Raw genomic sequence first — 23,254 nt, 5'->3', positions numbered from 1 at the left:
TATGTATTTCTCCAGCTGATGCAAAATGAGAGACAGGTAAGACCTCCGTTTCACTTGAAAGCATCTCCTGTGTATCACCTAGGCAGGTTTTTTTGGCAACCCTGGAAGGCCACGGCGGGAAGCGTGACCTGCAAACAGTTTCCTCCAAACCTTTTTTTTTTTTTTTTACGCCTGCTAGGAAGTTTGCTAACTCAGCAACGCTCCCATCCGTGGTTCGCACTCACCGTTGCAAGCTTCACTCAAAAGACACTCACACTTCTAAGAATGCCACCCACGCCAATAAATTTTGCACTTGGTGCAAAATCACAAGCCAAGCACTTTTGCAGAAGTCACAGCCTGGGGTAAAAAAAGCTGAAGATGGAGAGAGGAGGAAGCGAGGCTAAGGAAGAAAACCATCATCCTTCCATGCGTGAATTAATCGAAGCGAACAGCCTGGAATAATTTTCTCCCGGCTTCACCTCAAGAAACGTTTCCAAACTTTGCAAACGGCAGCTGCCCTCTTTCAGAGCTGCTTGGACCCCCTCTCCATCCACCCCCCCACACCTCTCCTGGAAAAAAATAATAATAACAATAATCTTCCTTCCTTTATGGACCGGCATAAATCTTTTAAATTATAAATCGATAAATAGTTAATTCCACAAAAGGGATCCCTCTGCATATTTCATGAGCCGTATGCAGAAGCGACATTTCGGTGGGGCTAATGGCACGGGGGAAGGGGGAAGGGGAGGATTTGGGGGAGGGGGGGAGGGGGGGGAAGGAAAAAAAAACGGGGTGAGAAAAACTTTGGGTCCAAAAACATCTGAAAAACGATTGGTTTTTGGTCTCCGTTGAAAAGAGAAAGGCAAAGAGGTTTTTAGAAAGAGAGGAGAAAACAGTAACAGAGTTGGAAGGGATCTTGGAGGACATCTAGTCCAGCCCCCTGCTCACGCAGGAGACCTGTACTAGGGATTCGAACCGCCGAACTGCCGACCTGTCTGATCGACAAGCTCAGTGTCTTAAGCCACTGAGCCAATGAGAGAAGGGATTCCATAGAAAACTTTCCCCGGTCTTTTTGGCATGACTCAAATATATTTCTCGACATCTCCTATTTTTCTCCTCCTGAGCCCCCCAATTTAATTATTCCTCCCTTTTCTTTTCTTTTTTTCCCCTCTCCACCCAATCGGGGTGTAGAGAATTTGGGGGATTTGGGGGACTCAGAAGTAATCTTGGAGGACTCGGCTGAATTATTTTAGATCCGTTTCTTCACCTTGGCATCTTTCAGAGGTGTGGACTTCAACTCCCACAATCCCTCAGGGACAGAGGTGATATTCAGCCGGTTCGCGCCGGTTCGGGCGAATTGGTAGCGGCGAATTGGTAGTCCGCCCACCTGCCTGGATGTAATGCTGTCCTATTTAGCCACAGTTTGGAGGCTGGGCGCATGTGTGGAAGGCAAGCAGGCGGGCAAAACGTGTGCGCAGAAGGCCGGGCACACACGCGGAAGGCACATTCGCGTGAGTGTGCGCACGCAAAGCGAACTGGTGGCAAGAATATGTGAAACCGACCGCTGCCCCAGGGACCATTTGAAGTCCACGGTCAGTCCTTGGAAATATGACCGTTGCAGCAAGTCGCGTGATCACAATTTGGGGCTGGAGGGGGGGCTGGACAACCAGTGTGTGTTTACAAGGGCGGCAGCATCTCGGGGGGGGGGTTAACTAGTGGTCATTTACACCCTCCCCAACCAACATCAACGAGGGAGGCTGGATTTACTTCGCAATCACAAGCGATGCGCTTAAGCAACTGAGGGAAAGAAGGCCGTGAAATTGGCTTGCTTAACAACCACAGTGGAAAAATCGGGTCCCGGTTTTTGGTCGTAAACTGAGGAGTGCCTGTATACCAGTCTTGGGAGGTGGAGAACCCGTAACTGTCCCGCAATTATATCTTTTATTAATGAACCAGTGGAACGGCTCGCCACTAGAAGTCGTAGGAGCTCCATCACTGGCGGTTTTAAAGAAGAGATTGGACAGTCAGTTGTCTGAAATGGTGTGGGGTTTCCTAGTTGGACTAGAAGACCTCCAAGGCCCCTTCCACTTCTGTCGTTCTGTAGTTTTAATCCCAGATCAATTAACCGGTGGAACAACTGGCCTCCAGAAGTTGTGGGTACTTCATCACTGAAGGTTTTCAAAGAGGAGACTGGACATCTATTTGTCTGAAATAGTATAAGGTCTTCCCCTTGAGCAGGGGGTTGGACTGGAAGACCTCCGAGGTCCCTTCGAGCTTTATTCTGATTGATTGATTGAAATGGTCTAGGGTCTCCTGCTCGAGCAGAGGGTTGGACTAGAAGACCACCATGGTCTCTTCTGATTCTGTGATTCTTCCTTTATCGTTAAATTATATCTAGGTAGCTGCCAGATGTACCAGTTATTTCTGTCCCTTTTTTTTTTCAGTGCTCGAGCGGAGGTTTGGACTAGAAGACCTCCAAGATCCCTTCTGATTCTGTGATTCTTCCTTTATCGTTAAATTATATCTAGGTAGCTGCCAGATGTACCTGTTATTTCTGTCCCTTTTTTTCCCCTAGGACCAGGATGTCCCACGATATGGACGATGTGTTCCAGGTTACCACGATTGGTATAAGGGCCCTCTCTCGTTTCCCCTGGTTTTCAAAAGCAGGCTAGAATTAGATTAACATTCAGTCGCCTCTTTCCCGGCAAGCTCCTGTGTGAGCTCTCTCGGCCGCAATACGCGACGTCCTTCCCTCCCTCCCTCCCTCCCTCCCGCCAGCCATCCATCCGATGACAGATATTGTAACGATGACAGTAGATTAATATCTCTTTAATCAGCCCAAATGAGCATGACACGGGGGCTGACAGTTCAATTTCCAGATAACAGATTGTGGCTATCAACCAGCCAAGCCTTTCAACCATCTTGGGGTTGTTGGTTTTGTTGTGTTGTGTTTTTTTTTTTTATGATGATGATTATCATCATTACGAGATAATAGGCCCACTCGGAGGCACCTCGCTCCCCGACAGACACTTATTAAATAAATCTTGTAGCACGTTTCGTGTTTATTCACCCACCTGTCGGGAAGGCTCAGGCGGCTCGGTGAATTAAATCAGGGTTGACGAACCGGGCTGAGCCGATTGTCTCTCGATTGAAGAAGAAAAAGCAGGCGTTTGAAGTTCAAGCATCCAAGGCTTCTGGGGGGAAATGGCACAGTGGGGGCCACAGCCGAAAGGACCAGAGGTGGTGGTCGCCCTGCCTTCTTTGAGCTGAAAAGAAATAACAGGTTAGACCTCCCGTGACAACTGTTCGTTGAGGGGCCGCTTTATAAAGCCTTGGTGAGAGACTGCCCTTCGAATACGGAGTCCCGTTTCAGACGCCATGATGAAAAACAACAACAACAACAACAACAAAAGATGTTGAGATTCTGGAAAGAGTGCAGAGAAGAGCCACGAAGAGGATCAGGGGACTGGAGGATAAAAACATATAAAGAACGAATTGGAAGGAAGGAAGGAAGGAAGGGAGGAAGGAAGGGAGGGAGGGAGGGAGGGAGGGAGGGAAGAGGAGGAAGGAAGGAAGGAAGGAAGGAGAGATGGAGGGAGGGAGAGGAGGAGGGAGGGAGGGAGGGAGGGAGGAAGGAAGGAAGGAGAGACAGAGGGAGGGAAAGGAGAAGGGGAGAAAGGAAGGAAGGAAGCAAAGAAGGAAGGAAGGAGAGACAGAGGGAGGGAAAGGAGGAGAAAGGAAGGAAGGAAGGAGAGACAGAGGGAGGGAAAGGAGGAGGAGGAGAAAGGAAGGAAGGAAGCAAAGAAGGAAGGAAGGAGAGACAGAGGGAGGGAAAGGAGGAGAAAGGAAGGAAGGAAGCAAAGAAGGAAGGAAGGATAGACAGAGGGAGGGAAAGGAGGAGGAAGGAAGGAGAGACAGAGAGAGGGAAAGGAGAAGGAAGGAAGGAAGGAAGGAAGGAAGGAAGGAAGGAGAGACAGAGGGAGGGAAAGGAGGAGAAGGAAGGAAGGAAAGAAGGAAGGAAGGAAGGAAGGAGAGACAGAGGGATGGAAAGGAGGAGGAGGAAGGAAGGAAGGAAAGAAGGAAGGAAGGAAGGAAGGAAGGAAGGAAGGAAGGAAGGAAGGAAGGAAGGAAGGTTCCAAAACGGTGCATAACTCACTAAGTGAATTGACAACTGCCTCGCTTAGGGAACGGAAATTTTGACCTCCATTGTGGTCGTAAGTGGAGGACTACCTATAACCTTCTTAGAACTTCCCCCCCCTCCATTTTTTTTTAAAAAAACTGCCTTGTCAGCTCGGTTTGTCCACAAAAACTCTTTTACACAACTCGGTGCCTTCTCTGCCTTAGAGAAAAGCCATGACATCCGACAATTTGTCTCCTTTATCCCGCCGGTGCCTCGAGCGAGCCCCCTCTTATCACTGCGTCGCGTGTTAAATATTCACATAAAATTCAGACGCGGCTCTTAACACATTCGAGGGGGCCCCCCGATTTATTATTTAGAACGACACGATTTTCTCCTCTACGGCTTAGTAGGTTTGGGTATTTATTTATTTATTTATTGAAATAAAAAGCTTACCGTTTTATTCGCCGAAGGTTGTCGGTTTGTTTTCTTGTGTGCGTTTTTTCCCCCCCTTCCTCACCGAGCCACTTCCATTAGCTTTCTCGTTAAAGTTTTACAAAGGTGAGGGTTTGTTTTTTTTTGGCGTCGTGATTTGAAAAGTAGGGTGAAGTCGTGATGGCATGAGAGAATAAAATACAAGCCATTCTTTCTCCTTAGTTCTAAGTTGCTTCTCTCCTTGATGAGTTTCCACCCGTTGCTTCTTGTCCTGCCTTCAGGGGCTTTGGAGAATAGCTTGACTCCCTCTTCTTTGGGGGCAGCCCCTCAGATATCGGAAGGCTGCTATCATGTCTTTTCTAGTCCTTCTTTTCATCAGACTACACATCCCCAGTTCCAGCATCCCTTCTTTATATGGATCGTGTTGGCTGTTTTCGCCACTGCAGCACACGGCAGTTCTCACACAGAACGCTGTTATGGGATCCTCCGTGGATTTTGGGAAACTAAATTCTGCCCAGTTTTCACAAGAACCGAGTTGGTCTGAGCAAGACCTCCGAAACGCCCCTTTGATCCTGATTTTATTTTAATTCAGTTGACCTCCCCCCCTTGAAATGAAACCAAGGAAGATTCCCCCTTGGCTCTGCCCAGGAGTGCTATTCAGCCGGTTCTGGCGAACCGGTAGCGGAAATTTTGAGTAGTTCGGAGAACCAGCATATACCACCTCTGGCTGGCCCCAGAGTGGGGAAGGGAATGGGGATTTTGCAGTATCCTTCCCCCAGGACTGGGGAGGGAATGGGGATTTTTGCAGTATCCTTCCCCCAGGACTGGGGAGGGAATGGGGATTTTTGCAGTATCCTTCCCCCAGGAGTGGGGAGGGAATGGGGATTTTTGCAGTATCCTTCCCCCAGGAGTGGGGAGGGAATGGGGATTTTTGCAGTATCCTTCCCCTGCCACGCCCACCAAGACAAAAAATTGAATTCCACAACTGGCCCCGCCCACTCACTGATCCAGGGTTCCACCTACTTTTTGGAGTCGACTCCCCACCCCATCCCCGTAGGCTCGAAAACATGTGCAGACGGACAGCTACTCCTGTCGTCTCGGCACCCCATCCGTGGCCAGCCCGCGATGACTTCCTTGCCAAAATGAAATTATGCAGATGAATTTTCCTAAGGACCAGGGGTTAACTAAGTTAACTCGAAAGAGGCCTTTCCCTCCACGTCCTTGAACGGAGGGGGTAACGTGACACCACCGTCCGGGTCCCGCCTGCGAAGGCTTGGGTCCCGCTACTCTACGCAAAGTCTAAACATGTTATGGTTGACTTCCACCCATTAGATTGTGACTTGGAAGGTCTGGTGTATCTCATTTTTGACAAGAACTTCTGGCGGGGGCCGAGAATTTGTTTGCTTCAAAAACTTCTGAAGATTCAGCTGGAACTTTAATCAACCTTGCAAAGAACGGACTGTTGTCAGGTCACCTCCAGGAACTCGGTTGAGATGCCCCAAGAATTTCTTCTAAAGAGGAATCAGAAAATCTACAGAAAACCCGAGTGGGGGAATGGTAGCCAGATGTGCTGAAACTTCTGGATGTACCTAGCGTTGCTGTTGGAGGGTCAGAGCCAAGAATACGACACAATAGAGTTGGAAGGGACTTTGGAGGTCTTCTAGTCCAGCTCCCTGCAGGAGACCGTAGACCATTCTGGAGAAATGTTTGTCCAAATTTTTCTTGAAAATCTCCAGTGTCGGAGCAACCACAACTTCTGGAGACAACTGATTAATCGTTCTCACTGTCAGGAAATTCCTCCTTAGTTCTAAGTTGCTTCTCTCCTTGATGAGTTTCCACCCATCGCTTCTTGTCCTGCCTTCAGGTGCTTTGGAGAACAGCTTGACTCCCTCTTCTTTGGGGCAGCCCCTGAGATATTGGAAGGCTGCTATCATGTCCTCCTTGGTCCTTCTCACTAGTTGGAGGTACTGACTCAGAATAAGTCAGGTTAAATCCAAGAGAACAGGGATGGAATTCCCAAGTATTTTTTCCGAACGTCTTGTATTCAACATATTTCTATCTAAAGATGGTTTTGGAATATTGAAGGAACAGCCAACTGAGAATTAGAAAAAGACCGCAAGAATCCTAAGATTCCTCCTTAAGTTTGCTGGAAAGTAATTTTGGAATCCAAGTCAGGAGAAACATCTGGAGGAGGTTCCCAAAGTGAATGCAGAAAACAGTTTATGGGAATGATAAGCTCTGAAGGGTTATTTAGGTAGCAGTCTAAGTTGAGAAATGGAGGTAGTGACAGGTTTTATTTTCCTGGGCTCCAAGATCGCCGTAGATGGGGACTGCAGCCAAGAAATTGCTTAACGCACTGTAAGCCGCCCTGAGTCTCCGGAGAAGGGCGGCATATAAATCAAATTTAAAAAAAAGAAAAGAAATTAAAAGACGCTTGCTCCTGGAGAGGAAAGCTATGGCAAATCTAGACAGCATACTAAAAAGCTGAGACATCAACCTGCCAACAAATGAGCGTATAGTCAAGGCGATGGTTTTCCCAGTTGCAATGGATGGCTGTGAAAGTTGGACCATAAGGAAGGCTGAGAAGGCCAAAGAATGGAGGCCTTTGAACTCTGGTGCTGGAGAAGACTCCTGAGAGATCCCTTGGACCGCAAGGCCATCAAACCGGTCAGTTCTAGAGGAGATCAACCCTGGCTGCTCTTTAGAAGGCCAGATCCTGAAGATGAAACTCAAATCCTATGGCCACCTGATGAGAAGGAAGGAGAAGAGACGAATGATGGGAACGATGGAGGGCAAAAGGAGAAGAAGGGGACGGCAGAGAAGGAGGTGGCTGGATGGAGTCACCGAAGCAATCGGCGTGAACTTCAATGGACTCCGGAGGATGGTAGAGGACAGGAAGGCCTGGAGGAACGTGGTCCATGAGGTCGCGATGGGTCGGACACAACTTCGCAACTATCAACAACAACTAAGTTGAGAACTGCCTATAAACAGAACGCTGTGGTTTTCCCCCCCCCCCCTTCATTTTCTATCTTCAATATTTTGTACCGGAGCAATTATTTTTACATTCTAACACGCAGACGGTTTGTCGTTCTCAAAGCATTTCCCCTCTTAAGTGGCAGGAGGGATATTTGAGCAAATTTCAGCTAATCGACTAAAAATAAAGGACTATTTTAATATTATTATTATTTTAAAAAAGGAAGGGAAGTTGGCTGTGGAACTGGCAGCGAAAGGCTGTTGCGTTTGGCACGCTTCGGATTTTAATAAAGTGAAATGTAGTGTGAAGGCAACATTTAATTAAGGCCTGTCAGAATTCACTTTAATAAATAAATATATATATATATATATTTCTTCTCCCCGCCCCAAAGTTGCAAGCTTTCCTCCTTGCCGGGTTTCCCCCCCCCATTCCTCTTTTCTTTCTATCTAAACCCCGTTTGCATCTCACAGTCAAAACAGACGCGGTATTTAATCTAGCGTGAATGTGTTCATAACGATTTAGCTTCATAGGAGAAAGGGGAGAGAAAATATATATATATATATGTGTATGCTAAACATGCCCATTATGGAAAGCTAAGGGTGCCATTATTTGATTATCGATAATAATAAGATCGCGCTATACCTGACGGAGAGAATGCGCCAGTGAAGGAAAAACGCTTAAAAAACGAATGGGACGTTTTCTTGAAGTCCCTCTTGTACAGCTATCTTTCGTCTTGCAGCTTATCTGTTTAGCGACCCGTTCGAAGTTACGACTGCGCTGGCGAAAGGGATTTACGGCCGGTCGTCCCACTTAACAACGGACACAGCTTGTAGGAGGGAAGCCATGTTTGTTTAATGACGGCCTGATTGACTTATCGACTAAGGGAGAGATAAATATTGATCGGTTTTCCAGGACAATTTCATTTAATTTCATTTCCTTTATTTATTTATATTATTATTATTTATATTATTTTATTTTATTTATATATATTTGTATATATTTATTTTATTTATTTATTTTATTTTATTAAATTTCTATACCGCCCTTCTCCCGAAGGACTCAGGGCGGTGAACAGCCAGAAGATAAAACACAGAAATACAAAATTTAAAATAAATTAAAACGAATTAGATAATTTAGGCTGAATTTTAAAATACCCCATAATTAAACTGATTTAAAATTTATGTTTAAAATTTAAATTTAAAAGAGGAGATGATTTAGGCCAGGCCAGCTTGATGAAATAAAAACGTTATATATAATTTATGTATATATATATATATATATATATATATATATATATATATATATGTAGGTCTTTGGTTATTTGGGTCTTCTCCCACGTAAAATTGGAAGTGTCTTGGCGACGTTTCGACGAAGTCTCATTCGTCATCTTCAGGCTGGTGTTCTCGGCTTCGTGCTTCCAGGAGCAATGTAGCACGAAGCACGAAGCACGAAGCCGAGAACACCAGCCTGAAGATGACGAATGAGACTTCATCGAAACGTCGCCAAGACACTTCCAATTTTACGTGGGAGAAGACCCGAATAACCAAAGACCTACATACAAACACCCGCGAAAACCTGAGAAAACACACACATATATATATATATAATTTTATTTTATTTATTTATATTATTGTTATTGTTATTATTGTTATTATTATTATTAATTATTATTTTTAATTGCAGACTCTTCTATGGCCTCAAAACCAGCAGGAAGCAAGCGCCTTTATAAGCGTGTCTGAATATACACCTAGGAAACCCTGGGAAACCCCGAACGCAGGCCCTTCGTCGCATTTTCAGGGGATTAACGTCGTATATATTATCCCCTCATTAGAAGCCGAGTTCCTGGCTATTAGCCTTGTTTGCCGAACGGATAACCGTCGATCCCGACAGCTGCTTAGATATTGGCTATCACTTAACGCTGAAGAATACTTATCACGGTTGCAGCCGAGGAGATAAAATAATAATAATAATAATAAAATAAATGCGTGTCTCGGACAATTTGTTGGATCGATACGTCCAACGTTCGTCACCTCCCCGATGTTTCCTTGCTCAAATCATTAAATCCTGGATGGCTCCTGAGGTGTAAACACTGAGCTTTTTCAAGCCGGTATCAATTATATAATCCTGTTTATAATGGTGTTTAAGGGTCATTAGGAGTTAGCATAATGGCTCAAGCAATATTATCAGGTGGAACGTACGCACACACAGGTGCAATTCCCCTTAAGCGCCTTGCGAATCCGGCGGTCTCTTGGAGCTGCTGCGCCTCTTCGGATAAGCTTTATAATTAGGAATTGTTTTTAATTCTAAAAAAAAAATAAAATAAAATCAAGAATGAACTAGGTTGAGCGGGTGAGTGGACTCTAGAAGACCATCAAGGTCCCTTCCAACTCTATTCTGATTGATTGATTGATTGATTGATTGATTGATTGATTGAAACGGTATAGGGTCTTCTGTTTAAGCAGGGAGCTGGACTAGAAGACCTCTATGGTCCCATTCAGTTCTATTCTGACTGGCTGGCTGGTTGACTGGTTGACTGATTGACTGATTGACTGATTGACTGATTGACTGGTTGACTGGTTGATGGATTGACGGATTGACGGATTGACGGATTGACTGGTTGACTGGTTGACTGATTGACCGATTGACGGATTGAAATGGTCTAGGGCAGGGGTCTGCAACCTTAAGTACTCAAAGAGCCCTTTGGACCCGTTTCCCACAGAAAAGAAAACACCGGGAGCCACAAAACCTAGGTGGGCGTGGCCATTCTGATGTCACTTACTTCCACTGGTCACATGACACCCCCCCAAGCCACACCTACCCAGCCGGTCATTAGGGAAGAGAACCAGTTGTTAAAAAACACTGGGAACCACAAAATCCTTTTGACATCTCTCTCCCCCCTCCCTCCCTCTCTCCCTCTCTCTCTGTATCTCTCTCTGTCTCTCTCCCTCCCCCACTCTCTGTATCTCTCTCTCCCTCTCTCTCTGTATCTCTCTCTCCCTCTCTCTCTGTATCTCTCTCCCTCTCTCTCTGTATCTCTCTCTGTCTCTCTCTCTCCCCCACTCTCTGTATCTCTCTCTCCCTCTCTCTCTGTATCTCTCTCTCCCTCTCTCTCTGTATCTCTCTCTGTCTCTCTCTCTGTCTCTCTCTCTCCCTCTCTCTCTGTATCTCTCTCTCCCTCTCTCTCTGTATCTCTCTCTCCCCCACTCTCTGTATCTCTCTCTGTCTCTCTCTCTGTCTCTCTCTCTCCCTCTCTCTCTGTATCTCTCTGTCTCTCTCTCTGTATCTCTCTCTGTCTCTCTCTCTGTATCTCTCTCTCCCTCTCTCTCTCTATCTCTCTCTCCCTCTCTCTCTGTATCTCTCTCTCCCTCTCTCTCTGTATCTCTCTCTCCCCCACTCTCTGTATCTCTCTGTCTCTGCCCTGGCCGCTTTTCCATTCCCCACCGTTGCCCTTACCTTCTCAGGCCAGGTGAGGAGTGACTGGGAAAGGAGGGCGAGGGGTGGGGTGGAACCAGCCAGTGGTGTGATCACCTGACAGGGAGCCACAGCAGAGGGCCCAAAGAGCCACATGTGGCTCCGGAGCCACAGGTTACCGATTCCTGGTCTAGGGTTTCCCGCTTGAGCAGAGGGCTGGATTAGAAGACCTCCAAGATCCCTTCCAGCTCTATTCTGATTGATTGATTGATTGATTGATTGAAACGGTCTAGGGCAGTGGTGGGATTCAGCCGGTTCGCACCACTTCGGAAGAACCAGTTGTTAACTTTCCGAGCAGTTTGGTGAACTGGTTGTTGTAAGAAATCATTAGGGCAGAGAACCGGTTGTTCAATCCTTTGAATCCCACCACTGGTCTAGGGCAATGTTGGTGAACCTTTTCGGCACCGAGTGCCGAAACGGGAGCGTGCGTGGCACACCCAGGGAGCACCAGAAACCAGAAGAGCAGCTCCCTGTTGCGTATGTGCACGCCGGTCACCTGGACTTCCGGTTTCTGGTGTGCATGTGCACGCCTTCATCTGGAAGAGCAACAGACGACGGACGAGAGATGGCTCTGTGGGCCACTTCCATCACATGTGCCATAGGTTCACCATCTCTGGTCTAGGGTCTTCTGCTTAAGCAGGGGGCTGGACCAGAAGACCTCCAGTGTCCCTCCCAGCTCTATTCTGGTTTTGATTCTGCTCCCAAGATGCCTTAATAATCCAGTTTACCGGCTATAATGGGCCAGGTTGGTTACGCCAGGTTGGTTGCCAATCTTTGGGGGCACCTCTGAGTCCTGCGCTCTGCAAACTGGTATATTTTTTTTTTTGAGTTTCAGATTGGCTCAGCTGCCGCTTGGCCATTTATTCAGGCTCTGGCAACGATGCCCGTTCCATCCAGTACATTAAATCCCTATTAGGATATTTACCAGGGCCCTGTTAAATGGCAGCTGACGGAAGTCAATTTGCTCTTTAATTAACTGTTTGGTATTGACTTCCCAGCCTGTTCAAACACCCATTTTTTTCCCTCTCTCTCTCTCTCTCTCTCTCTCTCTCTCAAGAGCTGCACGAATGGTATTATGTGCCTCGGCATTTTTAAAATTTATTATTATTTATTCCTTCGCTTAGCAGCACCATTAAGGACATTCACACCTCTTGTTTGGCTCATTTGCCAAAACCTTGGATTTTTGCTTTTGGGGGGACGGGCAGGCATGGGGAACCCAATTCCTCCTATTTGGGAAGGCAGCTGATTTTTTTTTTAAAAAAAAAGGATTTAAAAACCTGTTAAAGAAAGATTTGGGAGAAGCGGGACCTCTTTTTCACGTGCTTTTCTGCAAATGATTTTTGGGCTTTGAAAACCCCAAATGAAATCAGGGGCAATTCACGTCATCCCCGCCTTGCTCAGCAACCGATATTCCGGTTCCCAATTGTGGTCGTATATCGAGGACTACGTATATCGAGGTCTGTGGCGATGATCTTGGGAGACAGGAGGAAGAGATGCGGATTAGACACTGGTCGGATAAGAGGCAGCTGAGCCAGGAAAAGGGGGCGTGGGAAGCACCTCAGCAGGGACCCTCCCTAGTTTCTTGGGCTGTAAAGAGGAGAGGGCAGAAATATTGTCACGGTCTGTGCGAAGGACCTTGGGAGGCAGGAAGAAAAGGCACAGACTAAACATCGATCAGATAAGAGGCAGCTGAGCCTTCAAAAGGAAAAGGGGCATGGGAAGAATCTGAAAAGGGACCCTCCCTAGTTTCTTTGGCTGTAAAGAGGAGGGGGCAGAAATATTGTAATGGGATGTGGGAATGACCTTGGGAGACAGGAGGAAGAGATGCAGACTAGAAATAATCAGATAAGAGGCAGCTGAGCCCTGAAAGGAAAAAGGGGTGTGGGAAGCATCTCAGAAGGGACCCTCCCTTGTTTCATGGCCTGCAAAGATGAGGGGAGAGAGGGGTACCGCAGCTAATCCCCCACTTACAACCACAACCGAGCCCAGAACTTATGTTGCTAAGCGAGGCAGTCGCAAAGCGAGTTTTGCCCCACCTCACGACCTTTCTTGCTCAGTTCACCCACAAAACCCCAGGTCCTTTTTGTGCTCTCATCCCAGGTACCCAGGGATAGGAGATGGAAAGGCGAGTTTAATGATTTGCTAAAAAAGAAAAAAGAAAAAAAAAAAGGAAAGGAAAACTTTTATTATTTCCTTTCATTCTCCCTGCAAAGGACATTATCCCAGAAGGCTACGCAAGAAACGATTTAAACCCCGCAGCGTTCTAACCAAAAAGAATGCTACTTTTAAAAAAAAAAATAAGAAAAGAAAGAAAGAAAAAGAAAGAAAGAAAGGGAAAAAAGAGAAGGTCATGCCGAACAATTTAGACACCGCTTTCCTTAATTAATTAAGCTAGATTGGTGGACCGTAAGAAAAGAAACTCATTTCAGCCAGGGGCGAAAAAGTGGGGAGGGGGAAAAAAACATACAATGGACCCCAGAAATAGATTTGCAAGATCCGTGTAGTTTCCAGGTAGCAAGGTCTCTCAAATGGCGTTTGCCCAGGGCAGGAAAAAAAAAAAAAGGAAAAATAAAAGCTTTAAAAAAAAAAAAAAATTAAAACCGCAAAAAAAAAAAAAAAAAAAAAAGACTCCAGTTAAGTGGCACGTACAGTTGCCGCGTTTTCCCACTGCAATCAAGCCTCATTAACACCGAAGCTGATAATTACAAATTACAGTAATTTGCCCATTTGCCAAGAGTGCTATTTTTCCCTACTTTGGGGGGGGGGGTAGGGGGGGAGGGAGGCGAGAGGGAGGGGTGCCTAATGAACAGGGGCTTGAAATCTAATGTCAAAGTTTTCTGATTATTATTATTATTATTTTAAATTTTCCCTTCCTTGCAAAATGAGACGCCCAAAGTGCCAGCCGAGGTGAAAAAGTCCTGCAATTAACGAATTATTTCTCTCTGGAGAGAGAGAGGAAAGAAAGAGAGAGAGAGAGAGGAAAAAAAGAGAAAGAGAGAGAAAGAGAGAGAGAAAGAGAAGATAAACAGAGCTGGGAGGGACCTTGTAGGTCATCTAGTCCAACCTTCCCAAAGGTTCAAAAACAAACCCCAAAAAGAGATTTCTGATGATTAAAGTTTTTAGGAGTTTGGGGAAGGGGAGAGAGGGGGTTGCAAAAAGAAAGAGAGAGAGAGAGAGAGAGAGAGAGAAAGAAAAAGAAAGAGAGAGAGAGAGAAAGAAAGAAAGAAAGAAAGAGAGAGAGAGAGAGAGAGAGAGAGAGAGAAAGAAAGAAAGAAAGAAAGAAAGAAAGAAAGAAAGAAAGAAAGAAAGAAAGAAAGAAAGAAAGAAATCACCTTATCACCAGCATAAATTTTATACTTCGAATCGGCCATCGGCGGTAGTGGAATGATTTGACAGTCAGACACAACATCAAAACAACTTCAGATCGGAAGTCCGATTTTGTACAGGAAGTCTTCGACTTATGACCAAAATGGAGCCCAATTTGTTCTGTTGTTGACTGAGAACAGTCGTTAAGTGAGTTTCGCCCCATTTTTCACGACCTTCCTTGCCACCGTTGTTAAGTGAATCACTGCAGTCAGTAAGTTGGTAATCCGGTTGTTAAGTGAATCTGGCTTCCCGGTCGACTTGGCTGGTTAGAAGGTCAAAAAAGGGGGATCGCGTGACCCCGGGACACTGCGACTGTCGTAAATACGAGTCAGGGGCCAAGCGTCTGAATTTTCCAAGCGTCTGAATTTTCCAAGCCTCTGAATTTTGGTCACAGGGATCCAAAAAGGTCGTAACTATGAAAAACGGTCATAAGTCACATTTTCCAGCGGCGTTGCAGGTTTGGGCAGTCACTAAACGGACTTTCGTATTTTCTTTGGGGGTTTTTTTTTCCCCAAATTGGGGTGGGAAGCTCATTCAGACTGCAAAATTGTCTGTATGGATTGTCTAAAATGGGTTTTAAAATACTCATTTCAAGCATGCAAGAATCTATATTTCCATCTTTTCAAGACTTTTAACAAAAAGTTTGTTTCTTGAACAGAAAATAGACTGCGGGGGGGACGGGGAAAAAAATTCTTTTGCAAGGAAACGACAATATTTTTTATTATTTGCCCTTCCACCGATGGGGAGAGAAACACTGGCCTCCTCCTGGCCTCTCCGAGGAGTTAATGATTTTCTTAAAAACACAACTTATTCGGTTAGCTTTAGACATACCGAGCAGGCAGTTTAAATCACTTGCAGATAAGAGTTAATTCTTTGAGAAAGTGGGAAAGGAGGAGAAAAAATACACGCTAAAAGAAAAAAAAAAAAAAAAGGAAAAATAAAATAAGGTGCCAGAAAGGACAGGGGATGAAAAGGTTAGGCAAAGTGGCTGAAATACAGGCAAGTCCTCAACTTAGGACGGTTCATTTAGTGATGGTTCAAAGGTCCATCGACCAAGGACCGTTTTTTCATACTTAAAAATGCTTCGGAATTATTTTTTTTGCAGTTTCTATGTATACTCAAGATAAGACAACTGTTTGACTGAGACGGTGTAAGGTTCCTGTTTTGAGCAGTGGGTTGGATTAGAATGGGTGTCGGCAACCTGTGGCTCTGGAGCCGCATGCGGCTCATTGGGCCAACTGCTGTGGCTCCCTGTCAGGTGATCCCAGCTCCCTGGCTGGCCCCGCCCCTCGCCCTCCCCTCCCAGTCACTCCTCGCCTGGCCTGAGAAGATAAGGGCGAGGACGGCGGTGGATGGAGAAGCAGAGAGACATAGAGAGATACAGAGAGAGAGAGGGGGGAAGAGAGAGGGAGGGAGGGGGGAGAGAGAGATGTCAAAAGGACTTTTGTGGTTCACGGAGACCCAACACCATTTCTGACCGATGGCCGTCCAGTCTCTTCTTGAAAGCTTCCACGGATGAAGCTCCCACAACTTCTGAAGGCAACTTCTGTTCCGTCAATTGATTGTTCTCACTGTCAGAAAACTTCTCCGTATTTCCAGGTTGAATCTCTCCTTGTTGAGTTTCCATCCATTATTATTCCTTGTCTGGCCTTTGGGTGCCTTGGAAAATAGCCTGACCCCCTTCCTCCTCTCTGGGGCAGCCCCTCCAATATTGGAAGATGCTCTCCTGTCTCCCCTGGTCCTTCTCTTCACTAGACTGGCCATGTCTTCTGTCCATCGATGGTTCATTCAGATGTCTTTCTTTCTTTCTTTCTTTCTTTCTTTCTTTCTTTCTTTCTTTCTTTCTTTCTTTCTTTCTTTTTCTGTCTTTCTTTCTTTCCCTCCCTTCCTTCCTCTTTCCTTTTTTCTTCCTTCCTTCCTTCCTTCCTTCCTTCCTTCCTTCCTTCCTTCCTTCCTTCCTTCCTTCCTTTTGCTTTGGAAAATAGCCTGACCCCCTTCCTCTTCTCTGGGGCAGCCCCTCAAATATTGGAAGATGCTCTCCTATCTCCCCCAGTCCTTCTCTTCACTAGACTAGCCATGTCTTCTGTCCATCTATGGTTCATTCAGATGTCTTTCTTTCTTTCTTTCTTTCTTTCTTTCTTTCTTTCTTTCTTTCTTTCTTTCTTTCTTTCTTTCTTCTTTCTTTCTTTCTTTCTTTCTTTCTTTCTTTCTTTCCCTCCCTTCCACCTTCCACCTTCCTTCCTCTTTCCTTTTTTCTTTCTTTCTTTCCTTCCTTCCTTCCTTCCTTCCTTCCTTCCTTCCTTCCTTCCTTCCTTCCTTCCTTCCTTCCTTCCTTCCCTCCCTCCCTCCTTCCTTCCTTTTGCTTTGGAAAATAGCCTGACCCCCTTCCTCCTCTCTGTGGCGGCCCCTCAAGTATTGGAAGATGCTCTCCTGTCTCCCCTGGTCCTTCTCTTCACTAGACTAGCCAGGCCCAGTTCCTGCAACCGTTCGTCGTATCTTTGAGCCTCCAGTCCCCTCATCCTCTTTGTTGCTCTTCTCTGCACTCTTTCCAGAGTCTCAACTTCTTTTTTTTATAGTGTGGTGACCAAAACTGGATGCAGGACTCTAGGTGTGGCCTTACTAAGGGCTTTATAGAGTGGTATTACTTGATCCGATGATTCAGTCAGTCTTTTCTCTGAATCAGCGTTTGAAATTAACTCAAAAAAACCGCAGTGAATTATATTGTGGCTTATTCATAAAGCCACGATATTCCCAGCCCGCTTTGAGTGGGCTGGGAAGACGGTTCGGTGCGAACCGGGTTGTGCCAACAGGAGGTGCTGTTTTACAGCTTTAGCTCGGCCTCGTGAACTTCGGGTGTTCAAAACCAGCTCAGGAATATATTGATTTGCCATTAATCTCTCCTGCTGCTCAGGCAAAGGCCTTGGGATAAGGAGGGCTCTATTGCATCTGTTTATTAGGAGTTTGGAATGTCATTATTCCATCGATTTTTCTCCTCCCTGTATTATTATTCTAACTGGGGGAGACGGGGGGGGGCGTTGCCTGATAAATTATTGGGGCTAAATTACACTTCCAAGGGTGTGCAGACACTTTCTAACTGGGTTCTCCTGCCCGCAGAGAAAAAGTTAATAGAGAAGGAGCTACATGGACGGGAAGAGGAAAGGTGGAAGGATGGGATGGGTGGAAGGATAAAAGAAAGGAGGAATGGAGCGGAGTGGAGCAAGGAAGGAAGTTGAGGGAGGAGGGAGAGAAGGAAGGAAGGAAGGAAAGAGGGAGAGAGGCAGGCAGGATGGAAGGATGGGAAGAAGGAAGGGAAGGAAGGAAAAGGGAGAGAGGAAAGGAGGAAGGAAGGAAAGAAAGAAGGAAGGAAAGGAAGGAAGAAAGAGGGAGAGAGGCAGGCAGGCGGGAGGAAGGGAAGGAAGGAAAGAAGGAAAAAAAGAGGGAGGGAGGGAGAGAAGGAAAGAGGGAAGGAAGGAAAGAAAGAAGGAAAAAAAGAGGGAGGGAGGGAGAGAAGGAAGGAGGGAAGGAAGGAAAGGAAGGAAAAGGGAGAGAGAGAGGGAGGGAAGAAGGGAGGAAAGAAGGAAAGGAAAAGACAGGGAAGGAAAGGAAGGAAAGGAAGAGGGAGAGAGAGAGGCAGGCAGGCAGGTGGGAGGGAGGGAGGGAAGGAAAGAAGGAAAGAAAGAGGGAAGGAAGGAAAGAAGGAAAGAAAGAGGAAGAAAGGCAGGCAGGCAGGTGGGAGGGAGGGAGGGAAGGAAAGAAGGAAAGAAAAAGGGAAGGAAGGAAGGAAGGAAGGAAAGAAAGGAAGAGAGGCAGGCAGGCAGGAGGGAGGGAGGGAAGGAAGGCAGGCAGGAAGCAAGGAAAGAAGGAAAGAAAGAAAGAGGGAGAGAAGCAGTCAGGCACGCAGGAGGGAGGAAAGGAAGGAAGGAGAGTGAGAAGAAGGACGATAGTATAGACAAATTCACTTCCATGTTTTTCAATTGGATCACATGAGCCCAGGACACCGCAATCGTCATAAATACGAGTCATACAGTTGCCAAGGGGCCGACTTTGGACCGTAGGGACGCTGCAACGGTCATAAGTGTGAAAAACCGATCCTAAGTCACTTTTCCCAGTTCCGTTGTAACTTCGAACAATCGCTCAATGAAGTCCTGCTTGATGTTATGGTTCCTAGTTTGCTGGCTTTAATGGTGGTGCGTCTTGCAAAGAGCCGGCTCAGAAAATGCTCCGTTCCAAGACTGGAAACGTTATTCTTAAGTGTGGAATGTTATTTATTGGTAAATCTACATCAGGAGCAACCTTGTTTACGTATTGCCCACCTTGGCAGGGATTCTCTGGGATTTCGGACAAAAGCGCCTCTTATCCGTTGCCATCTGAACCTTTCAACCAAAACGAAATTCAAGATTTTTTTTATTTTTATTTTTTTTTTCTCCCCGGCATCCAAGGAATAATTCTTTCCTTCTGTTTTCCAACATCCCAAGCATGTTTTGTCGTACGGAAGGGCAGCATCTCCACCCATTTGGGGAATTCATTAAAAAAAAAAAATTAAAAAAATGGGAAAGGAAAGGGAAAACGGAAGGGGGAAAATTTCAAATTAAACCCGCCCCTCCCCCTTGCTCTTATTCACATGACAAACTAAATCAAGGCGGGATTAATTCATCGTGTGAATGGAGTAATTCGGTTGGCTGAGCGAGAGGCAGACGGCTGGTTTCAATCAGCCAGACATCCAATTTGGATTAAACGATTGTCAACTGGACAATTGTGTTATATAAAAACACTAAGCTAATCACATGGCAGGGAGTTTTTGGATCGGTTGCAGTAGGTCCTCCAGGAAAAAAGAGTTTGCTGTTATAGAGTGGTATTTCTCAACCGTGGCAAGTTATGAGATGCGTGGACTTCAGCGTTGGGTTTCACATTTTCTTACTGCCGTTTCGCCCGAACCGGCTGAATACCACCTCTGGTGGACTTCAACTCCCAGAATTCCCCAGCCAGCATGGGGGAACTCTGTGGCTTCTCATATATTCGACTTGCCAAAGTTGAGAAACACCGCGAGAGAAGAGCATTTCTCCAACTTGGCAACTTTTTAAGTTGTGTGGACTTCAACTCCCAGAATTCTGAATGAGGACTCGGGAATTCTGGGAGTTGAAGTCCACCCGTCTTTTAAACTGGAGATACACTGCTACAGAGCCACCCAAATCGGCTCTCAACAGCCCCCGAATTAAACATAACATTTTTAATTGCAGGTTATGTGGTCTCGCTTTATATTCTCGTCAGAAAATGCAGAAAATGCAAAGGAATCAATTTGCAAAACTATGCTCCTCGCCAAATTTAAAAACTTTGTAAACATTTCTTTTCCTTTCGATGCAGTTTTTAAAAATGTCTCGATTGTTTCGTGTTTTCTTTGGGTTTTTAGTGTCTTTTTTTTGGGTTCTGTGCACAGGTGGTATTCAGCCGGTTCGAAACGGTTCACCCGTACCGGTAATAGCAACCTGCCCCAGCGCTATGCTGTCCTATTTAGGCAGGTTTTCAAGCCACGCACATGCGTGCAAGCCACATTTGCGAACCGGTAGGGAAAATAAGTGAATACTACCTCTGGTTCTGTGTTTTAACTTTCCTTTGAATTAAAAAAAAAAAAATAGAATGAAAAAAAAAAAAAGCACTCCTTGCAATGGAGTCAAGGAAACTCGAACGAAAATTCTCAATCTTGTGTTCTCACTCAGCATAGTGGACAGCAGTGGACAGAAAGGGGAAATACTGTTTGAGCTGCTAAATAGCTCATGCTGTGGTCAACCAGTCCAAAATTGTACAAATACTGGCCGGTTGGACAAACAAAACGGGTCGTTTCAACTTTTTCTGTGTTGAAAAAAAACCTAAAAACCTCAATGTTTATTTCAAACCCTAAAGAAACATCCAGAATGAGATTTATTTTTTTTCGCCCATCTCTGTATCCAATACGTCAACCGTAGCTGTTCCTTAACGCAAAGGAAATAGCGTTTCCTAACTCATTATGGGAAAACTGTAGGATCTCTGTTGAATTATTTTTATGGCTGGCAAAAAAAAGATGGGTTCGGTTTAATGCTTAATACAGGGAACATAAACCTTTTTATTCCTGTAAAATTAAGTTTTGAAATGTTAGTAAAAATCTCAGAATATTGTATTTCTTTTTATTATTACCTGGGGTTTTATTCACTGTATTTAATATCTGGGGTTTTAGGTTTTTCCCTTTTCTGTATAGATTTTTCCTGGAAGAGCTATAGAGTCTCCAGCTAAATCTGTGATTAATTGCCATCCGCCGTGCGGCTTTTCGAAAAAAAAACAAAGCTGTAATTTTAGTTTAACGCACAATCACACCTAAAATATTATGCAAGCCAACCTTCTTAGAAAAGAGAAGGGTGGATTTGTTTACATTATATATAAGTATATTTACAGTATATTTATAAAGGACAATACACTGCATTTAAGGATATTTTCTCAGAGTGTGAAATCAACTGTCCACTAGGGGCAGCATAGAGTTGGAGTCTTTATTGCCACTCAGTGATGTATATTTTTGCTATCCAACAAACTATATTCTACATATTTTTTTTTGAAAATTGACAATAAATCTATAAATACAGAGAGGCCTCAAGGGGAGACAGAGATCAGATATCTTCAAAAGATCATCCTTTTTTTTTTTAAATTTTAAAACGTTTTTTATTTTAAACACATTAAAAACACATTAAAAATCAAACATACACATACAACAAAAAGTAACACAAAAAAAGGAAAAAGATCACCTAAAAGATCATCCTAAAGGCACTTTTTTTTTCCAAATTTAATATCCCATTTAATTATGTTTCCCCTTCTGCTTAAAATATATCCAGCACACACTTTGCTTGAGTTGCACTTCCCGCTGGGGGTGGACCTTGTCCTCATAATTATGAGAAGAAGGTGGGGAAACTGGTTTTAATTGTCTGAGTGAGACGGGTGTGCAAATCTTGAGTACACACTGTCTCCCAGTAGATAAAAGGAGAACAAGGTACAATCGGGAAGACAGATAGCAGTTCAATCAATCGATCAATTAATAAGCAAGCAAGCAAGCCAGACACAATTTTTACACATCATGTGACTGGCAGGTATATAAGTATGTATGTATGTATGTATGTATGTAGGTAAGTAGGTAGGTAGATGGATGGATAGATATGGTTGGTAGGTAGGTAGGGAGAGATAGGTAGATAGAGAGAGAGATAGGGTAGATAGATAGGGTAGATAGAGTAGATTAGAGAGAGAGATAGGAGGATAGTAGGTAGGTAGGTAGGTAGATAGGATGGTAGGTAGGTAGGTAGATGATAGATAGATAGATGATAGATAGATAGATAGATAGATAGATAGATAGATAGATAGATGATAGGTAGATAGATAGATGAGAGAGAGATAGGATGGTAGGTAGGTAGATAGATAGGATAGGAGGATGGTAGGTAGGTAAGTAGATAAATAGATAGGATGGTAGGTAGGTAAGTAGATAAATAGATAGGATAGGAGGATGGTAGGTAGGTAGGTAGATAGATAGATAGGATAGGAGGATGGTAGGTAGGTAGATAGATAGATAGGATGGTAGGTAGGTAAGTAGATAAATAGATAGGATAGGAGGATGGTAGGTAGGTAGGTAGATAGATAGATAGGATAGGAGGATGGTAGGTAGGTAGATAGATAGATAGGATGGTAGGTAGGTAAGTAGATAAATAGATAGGATAGGAGGATGGTAGGTAGGTAGGTAGATAGATAGATAGGATAGGAGGATGGTAGGTAGGTAGATAGATAGATAGGATGGTAGGTAGGTAAGTAGATAAATAGATAGGATAGGAGGATGGCAGGTAGGTAGGTAGGATGGTTGGTAGATAGATAGATAGATAGATAGATAGATAGATAGATAGATAGATGGATGATAGGTAGGTAGATAGATAGATGAGAGAGATAAGATGGTAGATAGGTAGATAGATAGGAGGATGGTTGGTAGGTAAGTAGATAGATAGATAGATAGATAGATAGATAGATAGATAGATAGATAGGATGGTAGGTACGTAGATAGATAGGATAAGAGGATGGTAGGTAGGTAGGTAGATAGATAGGATGGTAGGTAGATAGATGACAGATAGATAGATAGATAGATAGATAGATAGATAGATAGATGATAGATAGATAGATGATAGATAGATAGATAGATAGATAGATAGATAGATAGATAGATAGATAGATAGATATAGATCGATCAACCTTGGCAACCGAGGCTCCACCCCTATGATTCTATGTCCTATGACGTGTGGACTTCAACTCCCAGAATTCCCAGAGCCAGCATGGGCCACCAAGAATTCTGGGAGCTGAAATTTATCTTGATCTTCTCTTGGTGGCAAGTTGGAAGCACAGGATGTGTGTGTGTGTGAGAGAGAGAGAGAGAGAGACCCTCAATCATTCTCTGGTTACTTACCGCCGTCTCTGCTGCTCCGTGCAAGGTAGAACCGTTTCTCAAAACGCCGATCGCTGGGGAATTCTATATATATTCTATATATTCTATAGAATATATATTCTATATATTCTATAGAATATATATTCTATATATATATAAAAAGAACAGCACTGACCTGGTATTCGGTTCCTTCGAATTGGTCTTTTTCCAGGCTGTCCATGGTGAAGAACGATGCCTGAAGTTCTGCCAAGAATTAGATCCACAAGTGCTCCTGGTGGGGAGGGAGGATGAGTTATTGGGGGCACAGAAGCATCCCCAAAACCAACACGCATCTTCCCAGCTGGCCTTCCGAAGGGAGTCCTGTAGGCTTTGCTGACACCTTCCTGTTTTCTTGCCCTTCCTCACCTCCAGGAGATGGTAGCAAGTTCTCCAAATCCTGTTTATAGAGGCAGGTTTCTACCTTCAGCCAGAAATCCAA

General features: G+C 44.7%; 1 long non-coding RNA gene across 1 annotated transcript; it reads right to left on the bottom strand.

The window, feature by feature from the left end:
• Positions 1-2,560: 2,560 nt before the first annotated feature.
• LOC117669568 (uncharacterized) lies at positions 2,561-23,159 on the bottom strand. The gene is made up of 3 exons (XR_004592477.2): positions 22,952-23,159; positions 3,054-3,245; positions 2,561-2,629 (listed from the first exon to the last, which is right to left on the bottom strand). It is a non-coding gene; the product is annotated as an uncharacterized LOC117669568 (long non-coding RNA).
• Positions 23,160-23,254: the final 95 nt, after the last annotated feature.

The sequence above is a fragment of the Pantherophis guttatus genome, chromosome 15 (assembly GCF_059756535.1).
Source record: "Pantherophis guttatus breed Tessera chromosome 15, ASM5975653v1, whole genome shotgun sequence".
In the NCBI taxonomy this organism is placed as follows: domain Eukaryota; kingdom Metazoa; phylum Chordata; class Lepidosauria; order Squamata; family Colubridae; genus Pantherophis; species Pantherophis guttatus.
The sequence above is the reverse complement of the archived record's forward strand: the minus strand, read 5'-3'. Positions and strand labels throughout refer to the sequence as shown.